The sequence below is a fragment of the Hirundo rustica genome, chromosome 3, assembly GCF_015227805.2.
Source record: "Hirundo rustica isolate bHirRus1 chromosome 3, bHirRus1.pri.v3, whole genome shotgun sequence".
Classification (NCBI taxonomy): domain Eukaryota; kingdom Metazoa; phylum Chordata; class Aves; order Passeriformes; family Hirundinidae; genus Hirundo; species Hirundo rustica.
In genome coordinates, this window is record NC_053452.1 from 40,624,004 (window position 1) to 40,632,889 (window position 8,886).

The following is an 8,886-nucleotide window of genomic DNA, read 5'->3' on the forward strand; positions in this document are numbered from 1 at the left end:
AGTGTTTTGGAGGTGAGAGAGCTAAAGAGAGAAACTCAAAATCAGCAGCAGTAATTCCACCCATGCCAGGTCTCCTCTCATTTTCAAATCCAGCCTTCGAAGGATGGTGAGCAGAGAAGCAAAGCAAACCTTTCCAGTTCTGTCAAAAGCAGCAGGGGGAAAAGGCGCTGATTATGCTGTCGTTTCAGGTGAACGGACTCCCGAGGCAGCGGTGAACAGCACAGGGATCTCCTGCCTCAGAGAGGACGAGGCTGACAGATGATGCAGGTGCTCGTGTTCTCTAGAGGCAAGATAAGAGGCTACTGAGAATTGTGTCTGCACTGCAAGATTTGTGAGAGAGAAATGGAACCATGCCACAGACTGAAGTATGTTGTTGTGTTGTCATGTCCCTAAGCTCCTGTCTACTCCTCTTCACATCAACCTCATTTTTCCATCTTCCCTTCCCCTGCTCCATCTTGCAGCAGCTCCCTGGTGACATCCCATTTGCCTTTTTCCACAGAGAGCTCCCCAGCAGCACCACTCTGAGACAATTCAGCAAGCTCTCCGGAGCTGAGCTCACAGCTCTGTCTACAGCAAACACAGAACAGATCTCTAGATAAGCCAAGGTGGAGAGGCATTGCTGTGGGTCAGTGGCTGTTCGCCTCTTCCCTACCAACACAAGGCTGAAATTCATTTCTGATCCAGCCTCAAATGGGCTTGAAGATAGCACAGCAAAAGTGCAGAAAGAAACAAAGAAGTAATTAAACTACCATGAGAAAACTTTCTGATACAAGACAGTCTAAAACTCCTTTTCAGCTCATGCAACTCTCCAATTGCAAAGCTTAAGACTTTGTATGCAGTATATCTTGAACCATAAGTTTCCATCCCTCCTGAAGCACCTGCCAGGGGTAATTCAGCCTTGAGAAATGCAAGGAATAAATCAACAGGTGGTTGTTGAAAGAAGAGGAAATGACATAAGTAATATAAGGCTGGCCTCACACAAGAGTGAGTTACATGTGCAGCATCCTGGCACGTACACAAGGAAAAGCAGAAAAAGTATTAAGCAGATCAATAATCAATGATATATGACAGAATATGCTGAGTTGGAAGGGACCCACAAGGATCCATCTTGGCACACCTGCATTTCCCTTACGTGTGACCCAAATCTTACTCCAAGTGAACACAACCGCTGAGAAGTCACTGTAAATGTACTACTAAATCCAAGTTCAAATCTGCCTGTTTGTGTGGTAATGGTCTCAACTAGTCATTCACCTTCTGGATTAATTGCTGGCTGTGCATGAGATCTGTGTTGAACACACACTTCCTTGTGTCAACATTGCTTCATCCTTCTGTTAGATTATGCAGTGTCTGCTTTTTCTAAAGAATTTAAACAAAGACATAACAGAGAGCACACATTACAGTCCCAACCTCAGTACTTTATCTTTTTCCCCACACAAAAAGGTTTTTGTTGTGCAAAAGCACCTGCATCACAACACATATAAATTAAGACAGGGGCCTGAATCCACAGCAGTCAGAAGAGGGATGTAGTTGCAGTGAGGCAACACTTGGCACCGCCCCATCCTGCTGAGGTATTCAGCTCACAGAACAGCATTCGCAAGTCCAAGCCAGAAACCAAAATCCAGCAGAGCCTGGGGCTTAGGGCTGGCTGAAGATGTGCCCTCTCACAGGAGCACAGACTTTTTCCATACCCTGGCTGCAGAGGTTGGGAGGAAATAAAAACCCCTAAAGTAACAAAGAAGTACCCAAGAAAAATGTTTCGCAAATCTGCACTCAGATGTTGCATTCAACATTTTTGTAGTGAATTAGCTATTAATTTGTTACTATCTATAAGAGCTGTGATCTTTTACAAGCAGAAACATTTCACTTATCTCTCTGATGGTGAATACTCTCCCACAAAGTGGCAAACTTGGCGTAGCCACAAGTAGTGGTCACTGTACTCACGCCCTCTGTGTGAAGGAGTTCACACCCACATCCCCTCAACTTCCAGGAGAGCAGCATAACAACCAGGCTCTCAAGGACACTGAGGGAGAATTTTTAACTTCTCTTCTGAGCCTACTACACAAGGCAAAGAGGATGCCCACGATGCAATAACTCTTCCCTAAGACAAGGACATGAACCAGGTACAGAGGAATTCTGCACTTCATTTGTTCCTGAAACTATCAGCTTTTTATTTTACCTATAGCAGTCTGTCAAAGAGACTAATCCACAAAAAAATTTTCCCCCTTCCAAATCCTTGTTTCCTACCTCCTCATGAATACACAGTTTCTCACACACACAAAGCTGTCCTTGAAACCCTAAGAAGTGTTTTTGAAACTCAAGCTCCACAAGTCAGATAAAACACAGTTTCACAGGGAAGGGAAGGAAAAAAAAAAAAAAAAAAAAAAAAAAAAAAAAAAAAAAAAAAAAAAAAAAAGTGTTTACTACCCATGGCCAAACAATAAAAATACCATTCAGGCAACTGTTCAAACTGTGGAAAGAGACCAAATTACATGATCTCTATTTCCTCCCTTCCCACACACAGGCTCCCTGGCAGATGAAACACAAGAAAGACCCCATTAGTATGCTCAGGAGGTGAAAGCTTGGGTTTGCCAGCCTCTTACCAGGCAACACGGTCAACATCAACCAGAACATGTCAACGTGCAGCCCAACAGGCTGCATAATTAGGCAGGTTCTGGCATTTTCCAGTGGCCACTGCAGGAAGCTGTCGTAAAACCCATCACAGTACAGCATAACAAACTTCCAGAAATACAACCAGGCTGCACAAGGAAGAGCAAAACCTGAGCAGTGAGTGATGTTGAAATCACTATAAAAAAGGCTGTATGAGCATATAAATAAAGGGGGATGGATGAACTACTTCATACCTAGCTCCAGTGAGATTGGCCCCACAACCATGGTGTGCAGGTGCCTGTGACATTCTCATGCACTTTTTTCAAAGAGGAAAAAGTGAATGCCAGCCTTCCTCCTGCCAGTACAGAGCTGAGTGAATCAAATGGCTCTGTCTGTGGAGCTACCTGAGTCAATCATGGGAAGAGCTGGGGCATCCATTTTCTTGAGCAATTCACAGGGATTTGCCAGCATTCTCAGCTCAGTCTCCTCTTCTGCAAGCTCCAACAGTGGCAGCCTCCAGCTATTGCTCCTCCTGGTTGAGCATTTCCATCCCTTCAGCCTGGCTCTGACCTGAATCTGTATCATTTCCCCAGCCATCTGAGCACACATCACTTTTCCCCAGAGCTGTTGCCTTGAGCACTTGTTCTTGTTGGAACTCTGACCAGAGGCGTGAGGGGCTGGCAGAGAACACTGGTGATGTAGGAAAATCAGTTCCTGCTGCCATTTCTGACCTCCTGATCCCAGAAGGCAGCCGTGGCTGCTAACAAGGTTCTGCTCCATGCTTCAAGCCCTCATTTTAAACACCCTTCAGGCTGAAAAAGCCTTCAGAAAAGAAAACCAGAACCTGCAACTTTCAATTTAATAAGACATTTGAGAGTGTGCACAGAGTAAAACTCCTATTAATCTATCATTTTATCAAATACAGAAGACTCAGAAAAAAAGGCTGCTATTGGACATAGAAATGCAACAACTTAAATGTCAAATTCGTGCTGTAAAGCACAAAGAAGTTACAATAGTAGCATTAAGTTATGTTAGTAATTGTGCACCGAAATCAGTGCACATTTTTATCCTTCCCAAATTTTTCCTGAGAGCAATTGAACTATTCCTCTTTTCACTGAAATTTCCAAAATATAGATATTTTTGATGCACACACCTGGAACAGATCTATTTCTCTCTTGAAGTGGCTTTATAATTAAAAAAGAGCACCGGGATCTAGGAGACATCATGCAGCTCTAAATACATAAAATACTTTACCCACTTATACTTTAATCTGGATTAGACCATAGCCAGTCAATGCTGCAGTACAAATATTTGGCAATAGCCACAGCCAACTGCCATGCCAGAAATGTATTAGGCAGAAGGAAAGAGAGAGCTGCTCATCTCATGCACATTTCATGTCAAAATATATCATCTGTGACTGCACATCACACCTCAGCGTGGCTTTGTGTGGAAGATAAAACACTCTGATTTACAGCATTATAGATGTTTGCTAAATGCCTTAATTGCCCTGTCTTCTTTCAAAGTGGCACTTTATTATTAGCTTTCAGAGTGTGCTAAGTGAGGCAGATATTTTTTTCCTAATTCTTTATTGGCAGCCTAAAAATCTGTATTTTACTAATATTCCTTTGAATAAGAGTGTCTGCTTTACCTCGGCATTCAGTGATGAACAGCCACAGTCAGCTCCTCGTTACTATGGCAATATTACATAGGAGGTACAGAAACAGACTGATGCTTTTATCTTCTCCCTTTGTACCTAGAATATGCTCACTTCCCCCCTCCCCTCCTTTATTTTTGAACAAAACAGCCACAAAGCATGGTGAACCATTCAGAGAATCAAAACAGAGGTTATTTTATGAACTTTGTTGGTGTATTAACTGAGGATAAATTACAGGTTTATGAATGAGATATAAACACCAAAGACCTTCAGATACATTCTTGTAAACAAAGTGGTTTCTTTTCTTGAAAAAAAAAACAAAAAACCCCCAAGAGGCCTTAGTGACCCACTCTGCTTGTTTCTCAAGCAAAGCTGGACCCCTTAGCTGCTTAGCTGTACCCAGGCAACAGTGAGAGCAAGGATCACTCCACGACTGGCTGTTTCCCCTGAAAACAACTAAACCAGTCAATGCAGACACGTTTGTCTGTGTCAGCTGCAATGAAATCCCATTTTTCACGTGACCCCATCCAAGAGATGACAGAAACAGGCTCCTGCATGGCTACTAACACCACCTCATTTCTATTCATTTGTTTCTAACCAGAAATGGTTTAAGCCCCCCGCTCTAACTCCCCTCGAGGTTTATAGCAAAACATCTCATTTGCATCCCTTGACTCCGCCCCTCGTGGAAGCTCTCCCTCGTTGTTTCAATCGAAGCAAACCGGGTGAGGAAAGGTTTCCAGCTCACAGGGTGTGATGGTTTGGAAGGCAGGCATGTTAAGCAGCTCAGGCAACTGAGCCAAGACGGGGGCTTTGCCACAGCTGGGGATCAGCCAGTGGTGGCACAGGGTGGCTGCAGTTTGTTGAGCTCCTTTTGTTCTGCTTACAATCCGTATTCATCCACCAGAGGTTAGTGATGCAGCTATTGCCTTCAAATTTCTTTTCAAATTCATCAAAAAGAAAAAAAAAAAATCATGGAAAAAATTTCCCCTAAAAAAAAAACCAAAAAAAAACAGCTCTTCAAACTCAAGAAATGTATGATTAGGATTTTTAACATGATACACTCCAGTTTCTCATTCTGGTGAAAGCACCATTTGGCAGATAACTTTTTGTAATCCATGGTTCTATTGACACTTCAGAACAGCCTTAGATAATGCGTTTTTCTTTCTTTTTTGTCCCAGTCTATAGTTTCTCTATACAGCTATACATTCTCAATGTATGTTCCTCTGGCTTCCAGCATTTTGAAAATATCTTGCCAGTGGAGGTAGAGATTCCTGATCACCACACTTAAGCCTATAGGCCATTGGTTTACTCTTTCAGAAATCTCATTAAACTCTTAGGCATAACTTGCATATTCCAAATAACCCACAAATTGAAAGATTTTTATATCAGATATCTGAGAGAAGCAATATAGCAGCACACATTCCATATGAGCTCCAGAAAAAGAAAAAAGAAGACGCCCCAGCAGTAGACTGTCAGTATGACTCATAACAAGGTTACCAATAGGCATGTGAATAACATATTTTGCACAGTAAACTTTCCCAACATGCCAGGAACCAAAAATCAGTCCAAAAGGCACTGTAAGCATCAATACGAATTTAATATTTGGTGTTTCACAGTAATTGCATCCTGCAATATTGCTAGTTTAAATTAAAGATATCATGGTGGTCATTAAGAGTATCTGGGTCAGATTATTTCCCATTTTGACTGAGCCTTTTTGCAGCCTCACTGGAAAAAAAAATAAGAAGCCATGAAATTGAAAACAATAGATTCATGTTTTTCCATGTAGTTGTAATTTAAAGGAATTGCTTGCTAATGACATCCTGTGCATTATCCTTCAGATACAATTGCCAAGCCAAATTATTTCTACCCTAAAATTACCTGAGTCAAGTCTATACACATTTTCCTCAAAGGTAAAGAAGTTCAGTGACCACTATGAATTGAAAAATCTCCATTTTCCATAGGCCACACGGTTGAACAGAGTGAACAGTACAAAATATCCTCATAACAAGCACTTAACGCCAGGGCATCTGCGTTCCTGTTCAATGATGGCTGTGCAGAGCGTTTGTGCCTGCCCCTAGAAGAGATTACAGGCACTGCAGACTGGTATGGGGAAGGCACGTGGATGTGTAAGGCAGACCACTTGGTTAGAGGCTTTAAATTCACGCTCAAGATCTGTTCAGCACTTCGCATGGTGGTAAAAGAATAAATCCCAGTGACACATAGCCCCACTCAACAGCCTCACAAGAAGATTTATTTAACTGTTGGCTCTTTTTCTGTTTGCTTTGAAACTTTGCACTTCTGGGGTGAGGGTGAGAAGGGAGAGAGGTTTAGCTCACCCTCAGGAACTATATGAGAAGTTACAATATTGGTTGCTGCAGCAGAAAAAAACACAGGGAGGACTGTATTTTCCGAGCATCTGTTAAAATGACTGGACCTTCTCCTCAAAGCTAAAGAAGCTCAGTGACCACTCTGAATTGAAAAATCTCTATTTTCCATAGGCCACGTGGTTGAATACAGTGAGCAGTACAAAATACCCTCACGTATCTTCACATCCCAGGCACTAAGCAAATAAAATGCTCCCAGAGAACAGAGCTAATTACTACATGGGTTATGTTGAAACAAACAAAAACGACTCACCAAAACAAAACAAATGAACAAACAACCAGCGAGAAGACGAAAGCCCCAGGTTCTTGCGGAGGACATTACCTGTTTGCCGGCCGCGGTGACCCCAGGAGGAGCGGCCCCGGTGGGTGCGCGGGGTTCTGCGTGCCAGGGGAGCGGCACAGCCCCGCCCCGGGACAGCCCCGCCCGCCACCTATTCCCCTGACAGCTGCTCTCAGGTGCTTCACGCACCGACGGCCTTTTCGGCGGAGTTTTGCTTTTATTCGCTCCTGTTTCTGTCCTAGTCCTAAACGGCCTGTGTTAGTTTTAATTTAAGCATTCAAAATTCGGTCGCTTAGTGCTGTTCCCACCCGGGTTTTGCTGTTCTGAAAACTCCCTGGCAAAGCAAGCGCTGTGATTCATTTCCCAGCCCCTCACTGCGTGACGCACCTGCCCGGCTCTTGGGACCGTGCTGGCGGGTGAAACTCTGGCAGCCAAGAGAATGTTAAAAAAAAAATAAATTTGGAATACCAGAATTTACTACAATTTGCTCTCTCCTGTGCTAATTAATAAGAAGGTAACAGCTTCGGTGCTAATTTATTTTTGATGTTTAATTAGGAAGCTTTTTTCCCCCCTTTTCATGCAAAGCTCAGCTTTTACTCAGCTCAGCACTCAGAACTGTGATGGTGACAGGAAAAATAATGGAAGCGTTCCATTCCTTTTAGTCAGAGTCCTGAGAGCTGAACATCAGTTGACCCTCACTGAACAGGTAATTTAACTAAAAAGCGAAATTAATTTGGCATATAGAAGTAATTCTTAATAGAGTTTTTATCACACCTAACACTTCCACCCCAAACTTGAGCCCTCACAATAAGAATGACCTATTGTCACTGCAGTCCAGCTGGCAATTAAACACCACAGCAGCCACTCACTCACCACTCTCCCTGCCCACACCACTGCAGTGGGGAGGACAGTCAACAGTAGAACTTGGAGGTCGATAAAGGAAGAGTTAAATAACTAAAATAATAATAATAATAATAAAATAAAAAAAATTAAAAAGGAATAATGATAACAAAACCAAACAAGTGATGCACAAAGCGATTGCTCACGCCCACTGACTGATGCCAGACTCCATCCCCAAATCCAGATCAGCTCTCCTTCTGGGTAACTTCTCTAGTTTATATAGTGGGCATGATGGTTTAGGGTATGAAAACATCCCTTTGACCAGTTCAGATCACCTATCCCAGCCATGTTCCTTCCCAGTTTTCCTTTTGTGGGTCTCCTCACTGGCAGAACATGAGACACAAAAAAAGTTTTTAGGATGAACATGACTTAGCAAAAAAAACCCAAAAACAAAAGCTTTCAGTGTGTTATCAACATTATTCTCATGCTGAATCAAAACACAGCCCTGTACTGAGAAGAAAATAACTCTATCTCAACCAAAACCAGGACAGTCATTAACTCAAGACAGCTGACTACAAAACACAGACTGCATTTTTTTATGTAGTTTTGATTTATAAAAAAATAAAAACAAGCCAAAAAATCTTTAAGACGTTCCAGAACTCTCAATCTTTCATTACATGTTGCAAAGAAGGGAAAAAAAGTATTGCTCTAAAATAATGCCCTTCAACCTTAACCTGTAATAGCTCTTTCAATAAAATTAAAAAGGACTGAAAGACCCCATTGCATCATCTATATACTCAACTTACTGTTATCACTGGGATCCAGCTTCTTTCTCTGGAAGTGGCTCCTAACTCACAGCACATCCATTTGCTGCCTTGGTCCTGCAGCTGGGTGAGATCCAGGCTAGGATCAGCTGCAGGCATTCATTCAGTGAGGTTCTCAACATTTCCCCATGCTCTCAGAAGAAGCAAGAGCACCTGTGAATAACAAATTACTAGCACTATTTCCAGAGACTGTTACTGGAAGTTTTCCTCCCTGGGAAGGGAAAAGAAACATCCACATCTTTCTTGAAGGCCAAGAAGTGAACTGCAGCAACTTTGGCTACAGTAGTGAACTTGGCA

The 8,886-nt window shown here is 42.5% G+C and overlaps 1 long non-coding RNA gene across 1 annotated transcript in view; it reads right to left on the minus strand.

The window, feature by feature from the left end:
- Positions 1–8,668, minus strand: part of LOC120750466 (uncharacterized) — a 30,415-nt gene extending 21,747 nt beyond the window's left edge. The window contains exon 1 of the long non-coding RNA XR_005700003.1: positions 8,572–8,668. This is a non-coding gene — a long non-coding RNA (uncharacterized LOC120750466). The remainder of the gene's footprint in view (positions 1–8,571) is intronic.
- Positions 8,669–8,886: the final 218 nt, after the last annotated feature.